Source organism: Notolepis coatsorum (genome assembly GCF_963971535.1).
Source record: "Notolepis coatsorum genome assembly, chromosome: 9".
In the NCBI taxonomy this organism is placed as follows: Eukaryota; Metazoa; Chordata; class Actinopteri; order Aulopiformes; family Paralepididae; genus Notolepis; species Notolepis coatsorum.
The window spans coordinates 86469069-86496442 of record NC_140173.1 but is presented as its reverse complement, the minus strand read 5'-3'; the positions used below and the strand labels follow the sequence as shown (position 1 = coordinate 86496442).

At 43.4% G+C, this 27374-nt stretch overlaps 1 pseudogene across 1 annotated transcript in view; it reads left to right on the top strand.

The window, feature by feature from the left end:
• The window catches only part of LOC311234690, a 70176-nt pseudogene that overhangs the window by 42127 nt on the left and 675 nt on the right, over positions 1–27374 (top strand). The window lies entirely within an intron of this gene.

Below are 27374 nucleotides of genomic sequence, written 5' to 3'. Positions count from 1 at the left end.
CTCTCACCGACTATACATGGTGACAGTTAAAACAGAATGAGGTGGCTCTCACCGACTATACATGGTGACAATTAAAACATGAGGTGGCTCTCACCGACTATACATGGTGACAGTTAAAACATGAGGTGGCTCTCACCGACTATACATGGTGACAGTTAAAACATGAGGTGGCTCTCACCGACTATACATGGTGACAGTTAAAACAGAATGAGGTGGCTCTCACCGACTATACATGGTGACAGTTAAAACAGAATGAGGCGGCTCTCAACGACTATACATGGTGACAGTTAAAACAGAATGAGGTGGCTCTCACCGACTATACAAGGTGACAGTTAAAATAGAATGAGGTGGCTCTCACTGACTATACATGGTGACAGTTAAAACAGAATGAGGTGGCTCTCACCGACTATACAAGGTGACAGTTAAAATAGAATGAGGTGGCTCTCACTGACTATACATGGTGACAGTTAAAATAGAATGAGGTGGCTCTCACCGACTATACATGGTGACAGTTAAAACAGAATGAGGTGGCTCTCACTGACTATACATGGTGACAGTTAAAACAGAATGAGGTGGCTCTCACCGACTATACATGGTGACAGCTAAAACAGAATGAGGCGGCTCTCACCGACTGTACATGGTGACAGTTAAAACAGAATGAGGTGGCTCTCACCGACTATACATGGTGACAGTTAAAACAGAATGAGGTGGCTCTCACTGACTATACATGGTGACAGTTAAAACAGAATGAGGTGGCTCTCACCGACTATACATGGTGACAGTTAAAACATGAGGTGGCTCTCACCGACTATACATGGTGACAGTTAAAACAGAATGAGGTGGCTCTCACCGACTATACATGGTGACAGTTAAAACAGAATGAGGTGGCTCTCACCGACTATACATGGTGACAGTTAAAACATGAGGTGGCTCTCACCGACTATACATGGTGACAGTTAAAACAGAATGAGGCGGCTCTCACCGACTATACATGGTGACAGTTAAAACATGAGGTGGCTCTCACCGACTATACATGGTGACAGTTAAAACAGAATGAGGTGGCTCTCACCGACTATACATGGTGACAGTTAAAACAGAATGAGGTGGCTCTCACCGACTATACATGGTGACAGTTAAAACAGAATGAGGTGGCTCTCACCGACTATACATGGTGACAGTTAAAACAGAATGAGGTGGCTCTCACCGACTATACATGGTGACAGTAAAAACAGAATGAGGTGGCTCTCACCGACTATACATGGTGACAGTTAAAACAGAATGAGGTGGCTCTCACCGACTATACATGGTGACAGTTAAAACAGAATGAGGTGGCTCTCACCGACTATACATGGTGACAGTTAAAACAGAATGAGGTGGCTCTAACCGACTATACATGGTGACAGTTAAAACAGAATGAGGTGGCTCTCACCGACTATACATGGTGACAGTTAAAACAGAATGAGGTGGCTCTCACCGACTATACAAGGTGACAGTTAAAACAGAATGAGGTGGCTCTCACCGACTATACATGGTGACAGTTAAAACAGAATGAGGTGGCTCTCACCGACTATACATGGTGACAATTAAAACATGAGGTGGCTCTCACCGACTATACATGGTGACAGTTAAAACATGAGGTGGCTCTCACCGACTATACATGGTGACAGTTAAAACATGAGGTGGCTCTCACCGACTATACATGGTGACAGTTAAAACAGAATGAGGTGGCTCTCACCGACTATACATGGTGACAGTTAAAACAGAATGAGGTGGCTCTCACCGACTATACAAGGTGACAGTTAAAATAGAATGAGGTGGCTCTCACTGACTATACATGGTGACAGTTAAAACATGAGGTGGCTCTCACCGACTATACATGGTGACAGTTAAAACATGAGGTGGCTCTCACTGACTATACATGGTGACAGTTAAAACAGAATGAGGTGGCTCTCACCGACTATACATGGTGACAGTTAAAACAGAATGAGGTGGCTCTCACCGACTATACAAGGTGACAGTTAAAATAGAATGAGGTGGCTCTCACTGACTATACATGGTGACAGTTAAAATAGAATGAGGTGGCTCTCACCGACTATACATGGTGACAGTTAAAACATGAGGTGGCTCTCACCGACTATACATGGTGACAGTTAAAACAGAATGAGGTGGCTCTCACTGACTATACATGGTGACAGTTAAAACAGAATGAGGTGGCTCTCACCGACTATACATGGTGACAGTTAAAACAGAATGAGGTGGCTCTCACCGACTATACATGGTGACAGTTAAAACAGAATGAGGCGGCTCTCACCGACTATACATGGTGACAGTTAAAACAGAATGAGGTGGCTCTCACCGACTATACATGGTGACAGTTAAAATAGAATGAGGTGGCTCTCACCGACTATACATGGTGACAGTTAAAACAGAATGAGGTGGCTCTCACCGACTATACATGGTGACAGTTAAAACAGAATGAGGTGGCTCTCACCGACTATACATGGTGACAGTTAAAACAGAATGAGGTGGCTCTCACCGACTATACATGGTGACAGTTAAAACAGAATGAGGTGGCTCTCACCGACTATACATGGTGACAGTTAAAACAGAATGAGGTGGCTCTCACCGACTATACATGGTGACAGTTAAAACAGAATGAGGTGGCTCTCACCGACTATACATGGTGACAGTTAAAACAGAATGAGGTGGCTCTCACCGACTATACATGGTGACAGTTAAAACAGAATGAGGCGGCTCTCACCGACTATACATGGTGACAGTTAAAACATGAGGTGGCTCTCACCGACTATACATGGTGACAGTTAAAACATGTGGTGGCTCTCACCGACTATACATGGTGACAGTTAAAACATGAGGTGGCTCTCACCGACTATACATGGTGACAGTTAAAACAGAATGAGGCGGCTCTCACCGACTATACATGGTGACAGTTAAAACATGAGGTGGCTCTCACTGACTATACATGGTGACAGTTAAAACATGAGGTGGCTCTCACCGACTATACATGGTGACAGTTAAAACAGAATGAGGTGGCTCTCACCGACTATACATGGTGACAGTTAAAACATGAGGTGGCTCTCACTGACTATACATGGTGACAGTTAAAACAGAATGAGGTGGCTCTCACCGACTATACATGGTGACAGTTAAAACATGAGGTGGCTCTCACCGACTATACATGATGACAGTTAAAACATGAGGTGGCTCTCACCGACTATACATGGTGACAGTTAAAACATGAGGTGGCTCTCACCGACTATACATGGTGACAGTTAAAACATGAGGTGGCTCTCACCGACTATACATGGTGACAGTTAAAACATGAGGTGGCTCTCACCGACTATACATGGTGACAAATAGCGAAGATCTCGAATTACAGTCCGTCTCCTGGTGATTCAGAAGGACAGGCTGGGGTCATGGTGACACATAGGCCTTTGCTTGTTTTAATACAATATAATAACACACTTTAATGCAGTGGAGGTTTCTCTATGACAACACGTGAAACACAAATTCACTCATAATTCATAATTATTATTAATTTACATATATATATATTTTTTTTTAAATTATTATTATAATAATTTTTTTATTATCAATGTTTTCCTCTGTAAAAAAAATTCCAGTAAATATTTTTTGTTCAAAAATGGCCAAAATTGACAGCTCTGAGCAGGCCTGCACTGCAGTAATGACTGCAGTAAATATTCGTGCAGATGGCTGCACAGGTTGACCCAGGATTAAATAAATAATAAATAATAGCCAATCAAAATAGGCTATTAACGTCATCCAAGCACGGTCCGTGCATTTAAACTCTTGCCATTGAATGGGGGATTGAATGATTGACAGCCTTGACATCAAATCAGAGAATGTGGCATATTTGCTGCTCTGCAGCTAGACGGAGGTTGAATGATTGGCAGCCTTGAGATCCAATCAGAGAATGGTTTCTCTTATGCGGCTCTGCTGCTCTGCAGCTTTGTTTACGAAATCATTTTTTATCTCAGTTTAAGAAGCTAACTTGTTGGAGCTAACGTAGCTAAAGGGCTACCACCGCAGCTACCAGGCCCAGGGTGGAGTGTTTTGTTATTGTTCATGAACTTATTGTGCATCGTTTGATGATATATATATATTTTTTTATCTCAGTTGTTGTAAAACGAAAGCCTGCAGTGCTTAGCCTGGACGCTAACGCTAACGTTAGCCAGCCGAAGTGTAGTAGTTTTAACTTCACTCGGGAGACAAAAGCCAAACATCAATTTGATGCAACAAGCTGGCTCGCGATGCACTATTGTTTACATTTTCCATGGGATTAATGCACGCGGCTCGAGTCGGACTCGTCACATGGAGAAGCTGCACTATTCAACGATAGATGAGATCGATCGAGATACCGTCTTTATGGGTAAGTCAGTTGTCAGTTTGTGTAACGTTACTGTAACCAAATTGAAACCGCATCATAACTCCTACATCGACCATGTCACTTTTCAAAAGGCATGAATGAATGAAAACTTTATTTAACAGATTGCAGAATGGGTACAATATACAGTACGGCTCAATACACATAATTATTAAGGAGATGCTGCAGACCAGATAAAGACTTTCGTCTTGTTTACATCAGGGTCCCCCATTTTCAATTCATAGTGAAATGTATCTTGTGTTATTAGGAGCCCTACTACATTAACGTTAGCTAAAGTTGGTAGCTAACGTTATATTGATAATGTTTCAATATTATCAGGTTGATATTATTAGGTTGATAATGGTGTCAGTTTTTCAGATAGCAAGGTGGAGATCTTTGTTAACTAGTAGAGCTTTGGTTGAGAGAGATTACAGTGCTGTCTCTTAAAACTCATAAACAAGTATTGAGCAAGACGAGTTAGTCTGTTGTGTTGTGCGTATTGTATGGGAGGGATATGATGACTGTGTGTAAGTAGGAGGGATATGATGACTGTGTGTAACTAGGAGGGATATGAGGACTGTGTGTAACTAGGAGGGATATGATGACTGTGTGTAACTAGGAGGGATATGAGGACTGTGTGTAACTAGGAGGGATATGAGGACTGTGTGTAACTAGGAGGGATATGATGACTGTGTGTAACTAGGAGGGATATGAGGACTGTGTGTAACTAGGAGGGATATGAGGACTGTGTGTAACTAGGAGGGATATGATGACTGTGTGTAACTAGGAGGGATATGAGGACTGTGTGTAACTAGGAGGGATATGATGACTGTGTGTAACTAGGAGGGATATGAGGACTGTGTGTAACTAGGAGGGATATGAGGACTGTGTGTAACTAGGAGGGATATGAGGACTGTGTGTAACTAGGAGGGATATGAGGACTGTGGGTATGTGGCACTGAATTGATGTAAACAAGACAAAAGTCTTTCTCTGGTCTGCATCCCCTTAACAATTGTGTGTATTGAGCCGTACTGTATTGTACCCATTCTGCAATCTGTTAAATAAAGTTTTCATTCATCATTCATTCATTCATTCATTCATTCATTCATTCATTCATTCATTCATTCATTCATTCATTCATTCATTCATTCATTCATTCATTCATTCATTCATTCATTGTCCTTGTGTTACATAAAACCCATCTGTGGCCTCGTGCAGAGGAAGGTGGTAAATACATGTTAGATATTCCAATGTACAGTTTTGCATACCATTGACTCAGAATGGTCTGTTTTATTGAAATCGTCACAGCAGTATAGTTTGTTTATACTTCAGAAGTATGATATTTAAACATGGTCCCCAAAATGAATGGAAGCGAATGAGGAGCCTGACACCTGGGAGGAATGGGGGTGTTGCAGCGTTGGGGATGTTTAAAAAATATAATTTAATATATAATATAATATAATAATTTGTGCTTCACCTAATAATTTGGTCAGCAGCCTCCACTGCTTTAATGGTATACACATTTGTAGATATTCGTCTATACATTCTTACAATAGATAAATGGATTGATTCATAGATATTATGCATTTACAGATCCTGTCATTAGCTCCTCTGGTCAGCCATAATTGTCGTCCCATCAGTCCTTGGCCTGTGGGCTTGTGACTCTTAGCAACAGATGCACTGGCCTTCCGGTCACAAATACATCTTGACCACCTCAGCAGCTACAGACAGGCTGAGATGTACACAGGCTGAGATTTACATGAAAACATGATAATGAAAGACATGGATAGATGTGTCTAGGGACATGAATAAATGGATCTTAGCCCATAGTATCTTTCAAATATTTTACCTTAATTTAAACAGCCAGTCATTTGAGACCAAGGTCTCTTTTGCAAATGAGCCATGTGTTGTTAATACAAAGAAAATATTACAATATGAGTAAACGTAGGTCTGTTAAAAATATATACATACATGCATATGAATGCAGTGTTTCCCACACCTATCTTCTAGAACCCCCAGCCTGATCAGGTATTTGATGTGTTCTATCGCAAGCACACCTGATGCAACTAATCAAGGGCTTGAGATAGAACACATCAAATACCTGGGCCCTCATTTATCAATAATGCGTAGAAAGTGTTCTATTTTCGTTCCCACGCACAGAATTTAGAATGTCTCTATGCACAGAAAAATCAGGATTTATCAAACGTCAAAGGTCATACTCCGTGTTGATAAATACCACTTGTTCTTACACTCCTCGCTTGTGCACAATTCTAAGTATTTGCATACAGAACCGCCCCCAATTAACCATATATGGTAACAGGCCATCCCTTTAAATTCCACGAGGAAAATGCCTGTCAGTGGAATGTTGGATAATGGCCAAAAGAAGGAAGAAGCGGGGGGGAATTGGCATAACGACTAAATTGGGATGGGAGAAAAGTACAGAAAAGTAGGAGGAGAAAAAGTAGATAAAAAAAAAAGATTCCAAGCTGTTTTTGGCTGGGCTCCGCCCACACTCGCAAAGCGCTTTGAGTGACAGTCACCAACCAACGTTACATCCAGCCTGTTTGAAAATACTATAATCCAACATAATCTGGTGAAAACGCACCTTCCTCCGATACATGTGGAGACAGCCAGCAGCCTCTTTTCACCTGACAGCGAGGACTCTCACTGGGCAAGTGTAACACACACTACCTCCCCCAATTCCCTCCCTCGCTGTGCAGGCGCCCTGACCGACCTGTAGGAGTCGCTGTTTACAACGACCAGGACCCACCCCACCGGCTTTCCACCCGCTGACACTGCCAATTGTGTCAGTATGGACGACCGACCAAGCCGGAGGCACCGCTGACAGCCGGATTCGATCCCACTGTCTCTGCGGTGGTAGACAGACGCTTAGTCCGCTGCGCTATCCGGCCGCCCAACAGCTTGGAATCTTGAAGTGGAAAAAATGCTGCTTTAGAGTACTTGATTAGAAATACAAAACAATGAATGAATTAATTTCAACATGCCTACATTAATAATTCAAGCTAGTAGTGAGAGTAAAACATTTATGAATAATGTTCTCAATTCTGGGTGTGTATGTGAACCTACCACGGGTGTATTCCTCGTGTAATGATACCAAACGTGAACACTTTGCATAGTAGCTCACAAGGAAACGTCCATCAACCAATGAGAATCCATAGAACAACGTAAACGCTATTCTATTGGTTATTAGTTACCCTGGCAAGTGGAATCACAATCAACTCGGTTACATCAACAACACGTCTGCTTCATATTCTAATCCTTTTTACGAAACTAACACATCTGCTCCAGTCACAAAAATTCGAACCCTTTTTACTAAACTAACAGCACTTCCGCTCAAGTCACATCGTTCTCAGTGATCGTTCCACCTCTGCTAATATACAATTCCATTCCCACCATCTGCCACTTAATGCAAATCTATCTTTCTCTGCCTCCTTCTCGGCTCGGATCGAGAGGAGGAATCATTGAGCGTGGTTTGTCATTTTCAAGCTGCATTTCATTGGGGAATCCGGGGGAGTTTTAATTCTGCTGCGTAGACCGGCGTATAATATGCAGCCGGAACACATCAAAGTCTGGCGTACAGTAGACCCCATATTTGAAGATGTATGATCGGATTATCAGGGCTACGTGGGTAATGTGGAGGACGGGTAGTGTTGTGACATGCTTTACTGTAAAGTAACTAAGTAATAAATAATAAGTGTAGAACATGAATATGAACTGGCGGAGATGAGGAACACTCAGCAGCGTGGCACAGATACAGCATTAATATATCATTAATGGCATTAACCTAACGGAGGAGTTAAGAATGTGTGATTTATTCAAATGGCAAATATGTAAAATGTCAACAGGCGCATGCCAAGGTTCAGCGGTTGGAACATCAAGTACAGGATGATAATACAATGTGAGAGAATTACGTAGAAAGACTTTTTGACATTCACGGGTCAAACAAACCTGAACGTTATTGCCATAAAATACAATGTATATGGTTTCTTTACCTTTCTGTGAACGTCTACAAAAAACGTGCCACAATCTGGTATAAAAAAAAATAACGGAGCTATGGACATTATACAAAAAAGTAACTGTACTTACAGTACAGTAGATTTAAGAACGAGTGACATTTTTCATTCATGGGAACCCAGCTGTGAATAGTGTGGCCACTTACGGAGACTGTTTCACGCGTTCAGGAATTTTTGTACATTTGTTAGTGCAACGTTTTTACCAAGATATTTACAAAGGTACTTACGAACATGTTCGAGAATGAGGACCATTGTTTTTTTTTTTTTTTTTTTTTTTATCTTTTTCACCCTCCTTTTTCCTCCGATTTTCTCCCATCCCAATGTCAGTCGTTATGCCAATTCCCAATCCCCGTCCTGGTCGCTGCGCACTTACCCCCCACAGTCGGTCTGGGAGAGTGGAGGCTACCACGTGCTTCCTCCGACACACGTCCAGCCAATCAACCGCTTCTTTTCACCTGGCAGCGCGGACTCTCACTGAGAGGGTGTAACGTGTGGAAGGATCACACTACCCCCCTTAGATCCTATCCGCGCTGAGCAGGCGCCCCGACCGAACTGTAGGAGTCGCTGTTTACAACGACCCGGACGCGTGAATATTAAAGGCAACCAACTTGTGTTCAGCTTTTCTCTGATTGGCCACGACCCCACGCCGCTAGCCCGCCCCCTTTTGCCGCGAGCGCGGCAGGAACCTTCAAGTTCCCTGGTGCAAAATAAATCTGGTAGTTGGTTTATGATGTTAATTAATAATAAACACTGTTAGGACTCTTAATAATAAACACTGTTAGGACTATCTGACTCTTAATAATAAACACTGTTAGGACTATCTGACTCTTACTAATAAACACTGTTAGGACTATAAACACTGTTAGGACTATCTGACTCTTAATAATAAACACTGTTAGGACTATCTCGATTCACGCGTCACTACTGTAACTAGAAACTCTGGGTGTCACTGTACATCAGTGTGGAGGCTGACGCCTGACTGAATAACTAGAAACTGTACGCTGTAACGTTATATGTTATTTCGCGTTTTTAACGTCAGTCACTGTACATCAGTGTGGAGGCTGACGCCTGACTGATTAAATAGAAACTGTACGCTGTAACGTTATATGTTATTTCGCGTTTTTAACGTCATAAACCAACTACCAGATTCACTCATCACTGTACATCAGTGGAGGCTGCTGAAGCGCCAGCGGGGCGATGCAGTGTTTTCTCCCCGGCTTCCGTGCGCCGCCGCCGGCTTGACTCGGTCCAGCTCCAGCAGCAGCAGCGGCCGTGGTCCGTTGTAGAAGCCCTTCAATGACAGAGCTCTCATATTTTGCGAATGCATAAACTATATCTTAAATTATGGCTATGTGTCTAATATGGCTGTCGCTTATCAATGACTTTGCGACAGCCATATTAGACACATAGCCATAATTTAAGATATATTTTATGCATTCGCAAATATTAGAGCTCTGTCATTGAAGTGGGTGGTGGCAGCGTAACAGCGTTCACCCTGATGTGTAAAGTAGCGATTTTTATTGTTTTGTCATGACAAACCAATTACATAATCCCAACATATGTGTAAAGAAACAACATATTCCAGTTAACAGTATATTTTTTTAATGATTCATTACGGTATAAATTAGGTTAACTGGAGCTGCGTATTGCTGGCTCTCATATTTGCGAATACAACAGCGTTCACCCTGATGTAAACAATTCCACAACGGAAGACGGCCGCTGCTGCGGGCGGCGCAACTCTCTGCCGCGCGGCAGCGCGGTCACGTGGCCGTGTGGCCAATCAGAGAAACGCTGAACGAAAGGCTGAACACAAGTTGGTTGCCTTTAATATTCACGCAACCCGGACCCACCCCGCCAGCTTCTCCCACCTTCTAATACTGCCAATTGTATTAGTGTGAACGGCCAGCCAAGCTGGTGACAACCCAGGAGCTGTGAGCTGGATTCGAACAGGCGAATCCAGCGTCTCCGGGGTTGGTGACGAACGCAATCTCCGCTACGCCACCTGACCGCCCTGAAGACCATTGTTTTGATAACAGGTGTGGAGTTGAGTAATTGGCCATACTTGAGTAATGGGGAGTAATTGGCAATACTTCTATACTATAGTAATATAAATTACTTAACCAGGGTGTCTGCAGGTATCAGAAAGTTCAATTAAATACTTTTTAAGACTGAATATAAAGAAATTGAAGACCAATTGTTGGTTCAGCGCAAAGGTAGTTGATTAGGTTTAGGTTTACTTTATTTGATCAAGGGGGACAGTGTACATTAATAAAACATTTTACAAATGTAAATGCACCCAATTTTTGCCAAAAGGCTAATTTCCATTGGCAGTCCCCCTGCCAGAAGGTACAGGCTAAAATCCTGTGTGAAAAAAGGGTTAGCAATAAAAACAGAATAAAATCAAGATAAATAACATTAGAATAAAAACACAACAAAAGCACATAGACATAGTAGGGATACAGGTCACAATACAGTCATGTACACAAGGACAGAGCACATCATGACATATTAAGAGACCCAGACATAGACAGACGCACCATATCCACACACACACATACACACACACCTCAGTGTTGACAGTGCTGGTTTTCAATGAGCCATTCCCTAACCCTGCACTTGAATGAATGGTATGATGTGGACACTCTAATTGTTTGAGGAATTGAGTTCCATTGGTGGGATGCTCTGTATGAAAAGTCGGCCTGGCCAAATACACTTTTCTTGAAAGGCATTGTACAGTCCCCCCTTGCCGCACCTCTAGTGTTCCTGGTTGAGGCAGACTTGAGGTTGATGAAACCGGACAAAGGAGGAGGAGCCAATCCACACTTTATTTTAAAAACTAGACAGACGTTTTGATATAGAGTCAGGTTTTCCCAATTGAGTAGATTATATATTTTTTAGAATGTGACAGTCTAGAATTTGTATTGCTTGTTTGTAAAGTGATTGAGGTTGTTTCAGAATGGTGGAATGTGAATTGGACCAGGTTATCAAACAGTATGTGATGTGGGAAAGAACCATTGAATGAAAATATAGCTTTGCTGCCTCGGTTGACAGGAAGTTTCTTATGTACCTGAAGTTTGATAGGCTGAACTTTACCTTATTGCATACTTTTTTTATGTGATTTTTGAAGCTCAGGTTTGGGTCTATGTGTAATCCGAAATACTTATATTCTGATACTACCTGTAATTTCTGACCGGAGATGAAGATATCCTGCTCTGCAACTTCTCTGTGGCCCTTGGAGAAGAACATACAGACAGTCTTAGAGACATTAGGTAGTGATAACTACTAACTAACTAACTAATTCCTCTTAACTGCCTTGCTTTAGCTTGAATGTAGTAGGTAGCCTAGCTAGCTAAAACATTTGTTTTAATTAATAACTCAAACATTAGCTACTTACCTAGCTAGACCCTGTTTGGTGAAAATCAATCAAGCTTGGCAATGCTGGTGTATGGCCTCGATGTCTGATCCCGGTCTGGCTCATGGGGTCTGCAAGACTAGATCCAACTAATTAAAACCAACTAAAATTGCGCGTATCTTGTTCATGCTGATTCAAACACCCTATCATATTTTAGATACAAATTTACTTAGAATTTTTTGGTTTATGTGCAGTGACTATAAAACATTTAAATAGTAAATGTTAAATATGTAATAAAACATACTCTTCCCACACATTTAATTTATTACATTAATCAAATGTATATTTAAATAGTTAAAAAAATAACACTTTATAATAACACTCAGTTATAAGACCTTTATAAGGTATTTGTAGATAATGGACTAATCATGAACAAATCATTTATATACATTCGTAAATTAGTATTAAATCATTTATAACTATATTTGTATAACATTTACAAATTAGTTCTACATTATTTATAACTCATTATCAACATTGTTTGTACTTGATTTGTTCATCATTAAATAATGTTGTTTAATGTGTAGTAACACATTTGTAGATGAAAAAATTGATATGAAAAAACTACTATACTGTACCTCCATTTATTTGTTCATGTTCAACAAATGATTTGTTAAGACATTCATAAAACATCTATACACTATTTGCAGATGCTATTGTGTGCCCGAATCTAAAGTGAAGCCTATTCATCATTAACAAATGTCTAATAGTTTGTTTATTTGTGGACTTTTATGAATACACTCAAAGCAATTACCAGACTTGTCTTTTCATGTTTAACAAATGATTTGTTAAGACATTCATAAAACATCTATACATCATTTGCAGATGATATTGTGTGCCCTAATCTGAAGTGAAGACTATTCATCATGCATTCATCATTAACAAATGTCTAATAGTTTGTTAATTATTTGTTAACTTTTTCATCACGTTACAAATGTTGTAGACAGCTTTTGGATCCACCCTGCTTTGTGACATAAAACAGTGACAGAATTAGGGTTATAGATAAATGCAATTGTATTAACACAAACAAAGCAACAACCAATAAACATTGTTTATAATAAAAAGAAAAAGAGTCTTGTTTTGACACGACGCCATATACATGTAACCTGGGGGACACTAGGACCCAGGAGTATGTAGAGGAAGTCACTTGAGACTTGAAAGTTGAAAGTTTGTTTGTTCTTGTCAGTTTGAATTAGCAGAGGCAGAGCCAATGAATTGATGCTGCCCCCCACTGTACAACTGAACAAGCAAAACTGTACATTGGAATATTGACAAGACCATTTACTGTACATTGGGGGGGGGTTGTGTTAGGCATTTACAGGGGCCAGTTTCGAATTGCAGTCTCCCGTAGGTGTTTTTTGAGAGTGTTTTTGAAAGTGGGTAGTGGGTAGTGATTCACATTCCTTTACAGCTTTGGGTAGGGCGTAATTGCATAATTGCGAAACGTGTTTAGTCCCTTGTTTGAGCCGAATCTGGCTTTAACATGATTTGTGGAGCTCCCTCTGGTGTTGTGATCGTGGTATTCACTGACCTTTGGGACGTATTTTGACATGTACATGGGTACCTTGGTCGTGTAGTGTATCTTGTAGACCAGGCCCATTGCAAGTTGCTGTACTCTGTCGTCTACTCTAAGCCATCCTAGGTTGTCAAAGTGGGCAGGGGTGAGGTGGGTTCTAGGAGTAAGGTCAAGCAGTAGTCTGACCAGTTTGTTTTGAGATGTTTGTAATTTCGTTTTTAGCGCCTTTGAGGTGCTTTGGTACCATGAGGTGCAAGCATAGTCGTAGTACCCTTGAATGAGTGCTCCTGCCAGAGTCTTCAGGGTATTCTTGTTTACCAGTGAGGAAATCCGGTACAAGAATTGTGTTCGTTGGTTGACTTTTTTTATTACATTGGATGCCATTTTGTCACAGGAAAGATTTGCCTCTAGGATGGAACCCAGGTAGGTAATATGTTCTTTCCTTGTGACAATATTGTCACCCACTGTAACTGAGAAGCCGTCGGTCTTGCTGAGTTTGTTATTTGAACCGAAGAGAATGGACTCTGTTTTGCCCATGTGTAATGATAGTTTGTTATCAGCGAGCCATATGCAGATTTTGCCTAGTTCTGAGCTGAGGGTTTTTTAAACCAGTAACTTGTTCTTGTCAGAGACCAGCAGGGCTGAGTCGTCCGCAAACAGGAACAAGTTGCAGTCACAAGGCTGACGACATGTCATTTGCATAAATTAGGAACAGTAGCGGACCTAGTATGCTTCCTTGTGGAACACCACAGCTCACTGTGAGTGGGGGGGATAGGGTACCGTTTACCTCCACCATCTGCTCTCTCCCCTCCAGGTAGGATTGCATCCAGCTCACTGATAGACTATCAAAACCAATTGCTTTTAGCTTCTCAATCAGAATGGTGTGATTGACAGTGTCGGAGGCCTTTTGTAGGTCCAGCATGACCATGCCGCAGTATTTGCCGCGTCCACCTCTTGTTTGATGTTGTGAGGATTGGTCCAATACCGCACGCTTCCAGGTACCAATTGCCCTCACACACCTGACGTGAGTTTCAAATCAGCTTGGTGGAGCCCTTATATACTCTGGGGTTCTGTACGTTCTGTGTCGGGTCATTTTGGCTTACCACTAGCTGCTGCTTGTTTTCTCCCGTGTTGTTCCCCGTCTGTTCTCCAGAACGTCTTTGGAAGTCGCCGCTGTTTTGCTCCTCTCTGCCATCCGTTGGATCTGTGCCTCGTAGCCCGCTTTGCGCAATTGCGCCTTGGTGAGTTTTTGGAAACGTACTTTTTTGGATGCTCTGTTTTTTCCTCGCATTTTCCTGGACTCGGGACCTTTCTGTTTTTTGTGTGTTTTGGTAAACACTGAAGATGTGTCGCTTGTGTTAGTACTGGACTCAGCTAAATAATACTGGACTGCCTCGTATTCCATACGCTCGTTTATTGACATTCTCTCTCTCTCTGTTCCTCCCCGAGTGGATCTCTGTTTCCTCCCCGAGTGGATGTCCAAGTAGCTGCAGAGCCGCAGAGTCAGAGGCGCAACGCCACAGTGCCGTCTCTGCTCTGAGCCGAGCTGCAGAGCCGCAGAGCCTACTCTGCCCAAGGACATTCTCCCCTTGTGCTTTTTGTTGTTTTTGCTCTTCTCTGTTTTGGAAATAAATACGCCCTGGTTTTTGGCTAACTCTGAACTACCTGTTTGTGCCGTGCTTTTGGGGTTGTTTACAAACCATAACAGATGTGGTCGTTTAAATAGAGAAGGCATGTGTCAGTGGAGTGGGATGTTCTGAAGCCAGATTGGAATTCGTAGATTAGATTTTTTTCCGCAAGGTATTTTTCGACCTGTTCGTATTAAGAAATGTCCATGACTTTCGAGATGGAGGTAAGGATAGAAACAGGGCGGTAGTTGCCAGGGTCTAATTTACTGCCTTTTTTGTACAGGGGTGTTACTCTCGTCTGGTAATTGCTTTGAGTGTATTCATAAACGTCCACAAATAAACAAACTATTAGACATTTGTTAATGATGAATAGGCTTCACTTTAGATTAGGGCACACAATAGCATCTGCAAATGATTTATATATGTTTTATGAATGTCTTAACAAACCATTTGTTGAACATGAACAAATAAATGGAGATACAGTATAGTCGTTTTTTCATATCCATTTTTCAAAGCATCTACAAATGTGTTACTACACATTAAACAACATTATTTAATGATGAACAAATCAAGTACAAACAATATTGACAATGAGTTATAAATAATGTAGAACTAATCTGTAAATGTTATACAAATATAGTTATAAATGATTTAATAATAATTTACGAATGTATATAAATGATTTGTTCATGATTAGTTCATTATCTACAAATACCTTATAAAGGTCTTATAACTGAGTGCTAGTATAAAGTGTTACCAATAATTCTAGTTCTTAATAATACAATGTAGAAATGATGACGGGTAATTGAATATATTTTACTCTACCACAAAGTAAATTGTATCAGTGTGCTGCTGTGCCGCTGTGTGGATGAGTGTGTGTGTTTTATGTCTGCCGTGTCGTTGACTACGATTGTTCTCCGACAAACACATCGTAGAGAGAGAGGGCTGTGTCTATAGGCCCATGCGCCTGCAGACATATATTTGCATGTCAGAGAGCAAGAGGAGAGGCTGAGGTGTTAAACGCACAACATGTGGACAACCTTCTCCCCTTGGGAGCCATTAAACATAAAGGATTGTCTTATGGGCGGGTGGTTATCTGTGCGTGTGTGTGTGTGTGTGTGTGTGTGTGTGTGTGTGTGTGTGTGTGTGTGTGTGTGTGTGTGCGTGTGCGTGTGCGTGTGTGTGTGTGTGTGTGTGTGTGTGTGTGTGTGTGTGAGAGCTCAGGTGCACGTGACTCTCATGTGATACTATCAGACCCTAGTGCACACACACAGGGAATGGTAAATGGGCTGCATTTATATAGTGCTTTTATCCAAAGCGTGTTCCAACCTATGCCTCACATTAACCCATTAACCCACACAGTTAGGGGTTAGGGACAGTTAGCTTGCTCAAGGACACTTTGACACGCTGCCGGAATCGAACCGGGAACCTTCTGATTACCACCACCTGTGTGTGTTTGTGTATTATGTGTGTATTATGTGCTCACGCATATACATATCTCTTGTGTGATGCTATCAGACGCTGGCACACACACACACATGGGGGAGGGTAGGATGAGACACAGGCATGGTTTTTACACCATGTTAAGTGGGTGTTTTACACAGCGCCCGTTCACTGTTCAATTGATTAAATGGGAGGTGTCTGGGTGATGTAAAGGTACCACCACAGAGACCAGGGGGCATCCTACCACTGTTGTGTCGTCTGCAGTGGCGAATATCCATGGGAGCCAAGGGAAGCCAAAATATGAACTGTAAACAAAAAATAAAAAAAATTATATATATATTTTAATAGTTTACAATAATAATAAAAAATTATAATTTTTCATCTCTGTGTTATAATAATTTTCTTCCTCCTGGAGAAATTAACCGAACGAGCAAAACTGCGCCCACTCTCTCTAACACTGTCACTGAGGCAGCCCACACTGAGCCCAGGGCAGGAACAGCAGTCTGCTGGAGGCTTTGAGGCTAGGCCTGGTTGTCTTTTCTAGCATCCTTACCATATTATTAGCCAATAAGATTCAAGCTTATTTCAATGGGGTTGGTCTTAACGCCTCAACGGCCCGGCGGCCTGGTACTAGGTAGGGATTCCAAAAGGCTCTGTCTTCTTCAGCCTTTTGGGCGGCTGGGCCAGAAAGTTGACCAAAAAGACCGATCAAATCACATTAAAAGCTGAACGTGACAACGTCATCGCCTCACGGCCTCGTTCGAATTTTCTAGTAGCTATAATCAAACTGTCAATCAAAACCGTGTCAGTGTCATTCAAACAAGAGAATGGAGGAAGATATTGTCGACTATCTCTTGTTAAAGGGCACGTGCATTGCTATTCCTTGCACTATTTGGGCAACTTTACACAATTCCTGTGAGTCTATTGAACACATCTGTAATAAAAATAAAAATAAAAATGCATTGTTTTATATTTCTAATCAAGTACTCAAAAGCCACATTTTTCTCCCTTTGGATTTCAGCCTGTGTTAGTGTGTTGGCCTGGCTCCGCCCATACGCACTTGTGACAGTCATCCACACAGTCTGCGACTGGCACAGAGAGAGAGATAGAGAGATAGAGAGAGGGAGGGAGAGAGAGAGGGACACAGAGCATAAAGTTATCTCTCCACTGCTTCCCCGCGGGGTCCAGGTTGTGTGTAAATGTGTGTGTGCCACTGCTTCCCTGTGGGGTCCAGGTTGTGTGTAAATGTGTGTGTGCCACTGCTTCCCTGTGGGGTCCAGGTTGTGTGTAAATGTGTGTGTGCCACTGCTTCCCTGTGGGGTCCAGGTTGTGTGTAGATGCGTGTGTGCGACTGCTTCCCGGTTTGTTTTCCCGACAGAAGCTCTTGTCTCTATCTCCCCCTCTCTCTCTCTCTCTCTCTCGCTGTCAACCTCCAACCACAGAGCCAATCAGATCACAATCAGCTCCACCAGCTCCTTGTTACGTCACCTTGCGAGTCAAGTCAGAATGACCTAATTCAATGGAGGAGGAAATGGACCCATTGATACTAACCCCATATTGCTATAAAACAATGCTAAACACTGGAAAAAGCCATTTGACTAACAGCTCTGCATTGTTCCCGTTAATGATCACAGTCCTGACTCCTGTGTGCGGACTGCGGGAACACGTTGTGGCCGTGTTTGTTTACACTGCTACTACAGACGTTGCGTCGGTCTGAGAGAAGAATCAAGCATCGGAAATACATTTGGACTGTAGTGTTCTGTTGTGGATGCTTAACACATTCGGGGCCATTTGGGGCCGTCCGATATCACTCTAGACGGCCAGCATTTCAAAACAGACTTGCATAGTTCGTGAGGCTGTTTGTAGAGCTAAATCTATACTTTATAGTATTGCTATCTGTGGTAACCTCTAATAATAAGTAAGCCACACGACACGCTTGTGATCCCTTTGGTTGAGTAGTTTAGTGGGTAACGGGAGCAATACAATACAGGTGCGTCTTACACTCTGCGCACGTTAGTCATACAGGTAAGAACGCCGGCACCGGATACGGAGAATACCTCACGTATTATATCTGTAGTCACAAAATAATATGCCTTGAGCGATAGCTCCCTCTAGTGGGGAAATATAGATACTGCATCAATATTAACCCTAGATATATATAAAGCTGACATTATAACACCCCTCCCCCTTTAAATTTCAACATTACCAAAATGTCCATGTAATACAAAAATAATAACAGTAGTGTCTTACCCTTGTACACTTTCCAAAAATATATATATACCAAATAAATGACTTAGCAACAGCTTACCAAATAAGGCACTTGAAAAACATATTACCAACAGTCATTACTCTCATAACTGTCTCGTTAAATGTTCAGTCTGTCGGGAGGTCGGCGATCACGCTGTGACCTGCGCAATACCGCTGGTGACCTTGGTACAGGTACAGTAGTCACTGGCAAACAACATTATCCCATAGTCTGTTCCCCACGGGTATCCACTGTGGTGCGATCAGTCTCTGAACTTGTGTCGTGGCGTAGGCGTACATGGTCCTGGTGTCTACGGAAAACACGTCCATCAGTCAGTTGAATGACATAGGAAACTGGGCCACTCTGTTTCAGAATAACGCCAGGCAGCCACTGTTGCTTGTTGATAGTACTGAAATTCCTCACATTCCTCAGGTTCTAATTGTCTCTCTTTTGCGTGCTGATCATGACGCTCCTTCTGCTTCTCCTGCTTCCTCTGCACCTTCGCCTTCATGTCTGGACGCAGCAAGTCCAATCTCGCCTTGGGCCTACGCCCCATCAGCATCTCTGCTGGCGTGCGCCCCGTTGTCGTTTGAGGCGTGAGGCGATAGGTAAACAGGAAGCGTGAAAGTCTAGTGTTTAGAGAGTCTCCTGTCATCCTCTTTAACCCCTCTTTCACTGTCTGAACAGCCCGCTCAGCCAAACCATTTGAGGCTGGGTGGAACGGCACCGTCCTAATGTGATTAATGCCGTTCTGGTGCATAAATTCACTGAACAGCTGAATAAGAACGCCGGCACCTGATACGGAGAATACCTCACGTATTATATCTGTAGTCACAAAATAATATGCCTTGAGCGATAGCTCCCTCTAGTGGGGAAATATAGATACTGCATCAATATTAACCCTAGATATATATAAAGCTGACATTATAACACTATCTGTCCATTCTCATTGTCAATTGAGACCATAAACCGTCCCTTCGAAATGGCTTAAAGAAATACATTTTTCATCAATACCTTCTCATTTTATAGCGTCTTGAATATAAGTGTTATATGGGATTTGGGCTGGTATATTTCCTGGAAGGCGAGATATAAGGCTGTAAGCTAGTAACATTAAATCCAATGGCATTTCGGCTATAGAGAAACTATAGTTAAAAATCAAACTGCATATGATCGATATGATGGTCCACCATGAATGCATGAAAGGGGGGGCGGGGGACGTCGTTTCTGATTATTGATTACCAATAACGGCATTAGCCTCAGTAGCCTCATTCGCTGACCGGGTGGATGGCTATGAGAGCAAGGCCCGACCAAGCTGAAATTTACGTCAAATCGATCTTACCTGTGACCGGTTGGACAGCAAAAGGGATTTCCCAGTTATCGATCACCATCTGGTAGATCGATATGTCCATTGGCTGATCATATATTCCTTTACTGCACACTGAAATCCGTGTCCCAAAACATATTCCATGCTACATGCTACAGGCATAGCTTCAGGTTAGCAGAAAACTACATTGAATATCCAGAAAAAACAAGACAACTTCTGCCACAGGGCACACTGCATTATCGAGACAACGCCCCTACGAGGAACTTTTTCGAATTCAAAGAGTAGGGTACTTCTGCAGTGCCGCTCGGTGACATCGAGTAGGTTATTAAAATGGAATAAAAGCCAAAACAACCTTGCCACGGCCCTTTAAGCATGCCGCCGAAACACGGACATCTCTGTGGCTGGGCGCCAATGTGTTAAAACATATTGTGGTGTGGATTAAAACGTTAGTTTCTGGACCCGTTTTCTGCCTGAAATCAAGCTGGCGGGCTCGTTCAGAAGTTGAACACAGCTAGAACGTCCTCCAACACAAGTCTCTGTAAGTAAGCTAACTAATGGCTATGCATCCTTACACTACTGGCAAGTATTTCATATATTAACCAACGTTGCAAGACGCTTATAATGAAACGTTCCAACGGCGACATCAGGCCATTTATTCAACCTAAGCGTTCACTTATTTTCATGCTAGAACCTAAATTCTCTCTCTCTCTCTCTCTCTCTCTCTCTCTCTCTCTCTCTCTCTCTCTCTCTCTCTCTCTCTCTCTCTCTCTCTCTCTCTCTCTCTCTCTCTCTGTTATGGTACTCAATGAGGCTCAGAGCCCTCTCTGACTCTCAATATTCTTCATCAAACCAGACCTCCTACAGACAACCACTGTGTGTGTGTGTGTGTGTGTGTATATATTTGTGTTGTGTGTGTATTCAGAAAGAGAAGGAGGGAGAGAGTGAGTGAGGGAGGGAGAAAGAAAGAGAGGGAGAGAGAGAGTGGGAGAGAGAGTGATGAGTGACCCCCCACTCCACCCACCCAACCACCTCCAATGTACAGTTTCCCACCCCACCTACCCAACCCCCACCCTATCTACCAAACCTCCTCCAATGTACAGTTTCTTCCCCCTCAAATGTATATACTCTCTTTTTAGACTCCTTTTGTACACATAAACAGTACTGTATATTTGTAGATCTGGTATGTCATAAATGTCTAGATGCAACAGTACTGTCTACCTGTATGTCATGTATGTCATATATGTTATGATGAATTGAAAATGGGGGACCCTGATGTAAACAAGATGAAAGTCTTTCTCTGGTCTGCATCCCCTTAACAATTGTGTGTATTGAGCTGTACTGTATTGTACCCATTCTGCAATCTGTTAAATAAAGTTTATATAGTGTCACGTTTTAAACTCTGATACGTGAAAGTTGTAATAAGATATTTAAAGATAAAAGAGATGAAACACTTTTGACGGTATTTATTATAAAAAGTGAATAAGCAAGGTACAATTGAAATGTATAAAAGAAAATGCAGTCAAGTCATTGTCCCGTCAGTCCAGTCCGTCCGTCCAGTCAGTGTCCAGCCGTCTCGTCCAGTCCGTGTCCAGCCGTCTCGTCCAGTCTGTGACGACCCGGTCTGTGCAGGCGGATGTGCATGGGGTGGATAAATCGGTGGCCTTCTTCTCGAGGAAATTTAACACCTACCAACTTAACTACTCAGTTATCGAGAAGGAGGCGTTATCACTGATTTGGGCACTCCAACATTTTGACGTGTATATATGTGAATATATGTGTCTCTGTCTAATTCCCTCTCTGTCTGCTTTCTCCACTCCCAGGCACAGGTTGTACCAACACCCAAGCTGCATCCTTTGACATATTATAGCACTGATACTTACACCAAACACACCACAGCATACTTACTCACTCATCCACACACTGCCCTCACCACTGATTCTAATACAAAACATTTCATTGTTCATGTGCTTATGCTTTTGTTTGTTTAGATAGGTTTAAATAAAAAAAAAATTGTTAAATTGTTATCACGTGTGGACTCCCTATTTGTCATAAATTACCTGTTTGTGACAAGTCCGTGTCCAGCCGTCTCCTCCAATCCGTGTCCAGCCGTCTCCTCCAGTCCGTGTCCAGGCGTCTCGTCCAGTCCGTGAAGCAGAGAAGAAGTCAAAGCAGAGAAGCCCCCTCCTCCCTTTATTAGCGGCCCCACAGTCCAGTGTGTACGTGTCTCTGTCCTGAGTGCACGTTGTGTGTGTTGTGTATTGGCCAGCCTGTATGTCTGCCGTGCACGTGTGCGTGGTGTACGCACATTTCCGTGCACATATGTGCGTGTGTGTCTTTTATCGATAACGATCTGTGATTAATGGAGACCGTGGTATGTTGACCAGTACCTGACCGGGGTCTTATAATCCCTTGGCTAGTCGTATATTAGTGACTTGTGGCATTTTGTGACAATGAGTTGAATTATTTGATCTGGCTAATCTGGTGAGATCTCTCACCAAAGGACTTAAGTGGATTCAAATGGATGGATCTGGTCTGGAGCTCTTACCAGATGTGGCAGTGTCCAGCGTGTAGTCAATGTGTGTGTGTGTGTGTGTGTGTGTGTGTGTGTGTGTGTGTGTGTGTGTGTGTGTGTGTGTGTGTGTGTGTGTGTGTGTGTGTGTGTGTGTGTGTGTGTGTGTGTGTGTGTGTGTGTGTGTGTGTGTGTGTGTGTGTGTGTGTGTGTGTGTGTGTTGAGAGTGTGTGTGTGTATGTGTGTGTTGAGAGTGTGTGTGTGTATGTGTGTGTTCGTATCAGAGTGTGTGTGTGCAGACCAGGGGTGTAAAAAGTACAGAGAAATTATACTTAAGTGAAAGTATGGGTACCGTCTCAAAATCTGACTCAATTAAAAGTCAAAGTATCTGGCTAAAAACACACTTGAGTAAAAGTCAAAAAGTCCTACTTTTAAAAGTACTAAAAAGTAAAAGTAAATTTTTTTTTGAAAGGGATAGACCAGAGGGGTCTCAAATTCATTCCATCGTGGGCCAAGTTTTCATTTTAACTATACATTGCACCAGGTGAGTTAGTTGAAGAGGTGAGCCAATTAGTGAAATCATCAGCTGGTGTTTAGGCAAGGCTGGAATGAAACCAAGCATACACTCTGCCCACAATGGAATGTGTTCTGCGATAGACAATGCTGAAGACAGACAGAAGACAGAATACTGGAGTACCCTGAATAATATCACAATATTAACCACAGCATAATGCGGATCTGACTGTCTATTCTTCTGATAGCAGGTGTTTAATCAAAGATCCCTGCTTTCTAGTGTTGCACAAGGACCAATCAGCATGGGTATGGGCGGGTTCATTTTCCATTGATGGGGATTTGATTGGCTGTTTACCTGCGGTCGCAGGATTAATAACGTTAACGTTAGTTCGGCCAGATAAACAATTAAAATATACTAATTAAATGGTTGGACCTGTGAGATTTGTACTTTGTACTTTGTAGGTCTGCATTTTAAATGTAAGGAGTAAAAAGTATGTATTTTTTCTCTGAAATGTAATGTAGTAAAAGTACAAAGTATACAAACCTAATAATACTCGATTAAAGTACAAATCCCCCAAAACGGTACTTAAGTATTGTAACAAAGTATACAATTACTCAAGTATTTTACACCCCTGGTGCAGACAACGTGTGTGTATGTGTATCAGAGTGTGTGTGTGTGTGTGTGTGTGTGTGTGTGTGTGTGTGTGTGTGTGTGTGTGTGTGTGTGTGTGTGTGTGTGTGTGTGTGTGTGTGTGTGTGTGTGTGTGTGTGTGTGTGTGTGTGTGTGTGTGTGTGTGTGTGTGTGTGTGTGTGTGTGTGTGTGTGTGTGTGTGTGCGTGTGTGTTGAGACTTGAGAGAGCGAGAGTGAGGGGTGTGTGTGCTGTGTAGAGGAATGTAAGCCTATTTATGTGTCTCCTGCAGTGTTATGGAGAATTGCTACGTGGCCTATGTGCTGTGTCTTAATTTAGTAATTATTTAACAATAGCCACATTGATGTATTTAGTTTATTCATTACTGGGTCATATTCTATATATAATATATATCATTTTATTGGCCCAGAGATGAACGTTCCAGCCGGCAGGCCTGTATTAGCTGAACTAGCTCCCATGCTAGTGCTGGCTAACACCAAGCTAGCCAAAGACCCAGAGATGGAGACCAACCCCCTCCCGTGTGAGACGTGTGCAGGCAGAGGGCATAGAGGAAGACGAGGCTCTAGGAAGAGAACAGGGTAAGTTTGAATACAAATTTTAACACACACATTACATTATTTTATGAATAATTTGTAACATGTAAAAGAAAATGTAAACTTTTTTTTAATTATATCTAGTTTCACTAATTCATTCATAACTTTTGAACAATACTAATTCTAATCTGTCAACAAGATTGTCTACATTCCATACACTCTAAAAAAAATTCTACCAAGTAAGGAAAGTGCTTGAAAATAAATGTTTATCTTCAAGTTCAAGTGCAACTACATATGAAGAATAATAACAATAATAATGATGATAGTCATACTCATATTTTATATCATTGGAAAGCCCTAGTTAGCTCAATTGTTTTATCAAATATGAGGTACTTTGAAATACCCAGTAACTAATAATCTATCACAAAGTGATATATCACAAGTTCATGTTCAGGGATTTTCTAAATGGGCCTGCAGTAGTAGGACGGTTAACGTCCGCCATCTTGTTGACTGGTGCATTTCTTTGATATTGATTGTGTGTAATATGTGAACCCTGGGTTGATATCCGGTTGCGTATGCAATATTGTAGCCAGAGTTGGTACAGTACTTGTGGGCTGGTCGTTGCACATCTCTCTTGACAGTTTTGGAGCCAACTTTCTAACCAGGAAAAGGCAATGCCACACACACACACTGTTTGGCCCCTGTACATTTGAAATTAATCTGGCGTCCGCAGGTATGAATTCTGGTCGTTGCATTAGTAACTCCTACTGGTTGGTTAGGTGAGCCTGTTCATATCTGGGGGGATATAGCATGAACCTCAGTGCACATTATGCTCTCCTTGTGAAACTCCTAGCGGTCAGGTGAAAATAAGTGGCTGGTGACTCCACATGTATCGGTGGAGACACACGGTAGTCTACACCTTCCCCAGACCGACAGAGGAGACATGTGGTAGTCTACCCCCTCCCCAGACCGACAGAGGAGACATGTGGTAGTCTACCCCCTCCCCAGACCGACAGAGGAGACATGTGGTAGTCTACCCCCTCCCCAGACCAACAGAGGAGACATGTGGTAGTCTACCCCCTCCCCAGACCGACCGAGGAGACATGTGGTAGTCTACACCCTCCCCAGACCGACAGAGGAGACATGTGGTAGTCTACCCCCTCCCCAGACCGACAGAGGAGACATGTGGTAGTCTACACCCTCCCCAGACCGACAGAGGAGACATGTGGTAGTCTACCCCCTCCCCAGACCGACAGAGGAGACATGTGGTAGTCTACCCCCTCCCCAGACCGACCGAGGAGACATGTGGTAGTCTACACCCTCCCCAGACCGACAGAGGAGACATGTGGTAGTCTACACCCTCCCCAGACCGACAGAGGAGACATGTGGTAGTCTACACCCTCCCCAGACCGACAGAGGAGACATGTGGTAGTCTACACCCTCCCCAGACCGACATAGGAGACATGTGGTAGTCTACACCCTCCCCAGACCCAGAGAGGAGACATGTGGTAGTCTACACCCTCCCCAGACAGACAGAGGAGACATGTGGTAGTCTACACCCTCCCCAGACCGACAGAGGAGACATACGGTAGTCTACCCCCTCCCCAGACCGACAGAGGATACATGTGGTAGTCTACCCCCTCCCCAGACCGACAGAGGAGACATGTGGTAGTCTACCCCCTCCCCAGACTGACTGAGGAGACATGTGGTAGTCTACACCTTCCCCAGACCGACAGAGGAGACATGTGGTAGTCTACACCCTCCCCAGACCGACAGAGGAGACATGTGGTAGTCTACCCCCTCCCCAGACCGACAGAGGAGACATGTGGTAGTCTACACCCTCCCCAGACCGACAGAGGAGACATGTGGTAGTCTACCCCCTCCCCAGACCGACAGAGGAGACATGTGGTAGTCTACCCCCTCCCCAGACCGACAGAGGAGACATGTGGTAGTCTACACCCTCCCCAGACCGACAGAGGAGACATGTGGTAGTCTACCCCCTCCCCAGACTGACAGAGGAGACATGTGGTAGTCTACACCCTCCCCAGACCGACAGAGGAGACATGTGGTAGTCTACCCCCTCCCCAGACCGACAGAGGAGACATGTGGTAGTCTACCCTCTCCCCAGACCGACCGAGGAGACATGTGGTAGTCTACACCCTCCCCAGACCGACAGAGGAGACATGTGGTAGTCTACACCTTCCCCAGACCGACAGAGGAGACATGTGGTAGTCTACACCCTCCCCAGACCGACAGAGGAGACATGTGGTAGTCTACCCCCTCCCCAGACTGACAGAGGAGACATGTGGTAGTCTACACCCTCCCCAGACCGACAGAGGAGACATGTGGTAGTCTACACCCTCCCCAGACCGACAGAGGAGACATGTGGTAGTCTACACCCTCCGCAGACCGACAGAGGAGACATGTGGTAGTCCACACCCTCCCCAGACCGACAGAGGAGACATGTGATAGTCTACCCCCTCCCCAGACCGACAGAGGAGACATGTGGTAGTCTACCCCCTCCCCAGACCGACCGAGGAGACATGTGGTAGTCTACACCCTCCCCAGACCGACAGAGGAGACATGTGGTAGTCTACACCTTCCCCAGACCGACAGAGGAGACATGTGGTAGTCTACACCCTCCCCAGACCGACAGAGGAGACATGTGGTAGTCTACCCCCTCCCCAGACTGACAGAGGAGACATGTGGTAGTCTACACCCTCCCCAGACCGACAGAGGAGACATGTGGTAGTCTACACCCTCCGCAGACCGACAGAGGAGACATGTGGTAGTCCACACCCTCCCCAGACCCAGAGAGGAGACATGTGGTAGTCTACACCCTCCCCCAGACAGACAGAGGAGACATGTGGTAGTCTACACCCTCCCCAGACCGACAGAGGAGACATGTGGTAGTCTACACCCTCCCCAGACCGACAGAGGAGACATGTGGTAGTCTACACCCTCCGCAGACCGACAGAGGAGACATGTGGTAGTCCACACCCTCCCCAGACCCCAGAGAGGAGACATGTGGTAGTCTACACCCTCCCCAGACAGACAGAGGAGACATGTGGTAGTCTACACCCTCCCCAGACCGACAGAGGAGACATGTGGTAGTCTACACCCTCCCCAGACCGACAGAGGAGACATGTGGTAGTCTACACC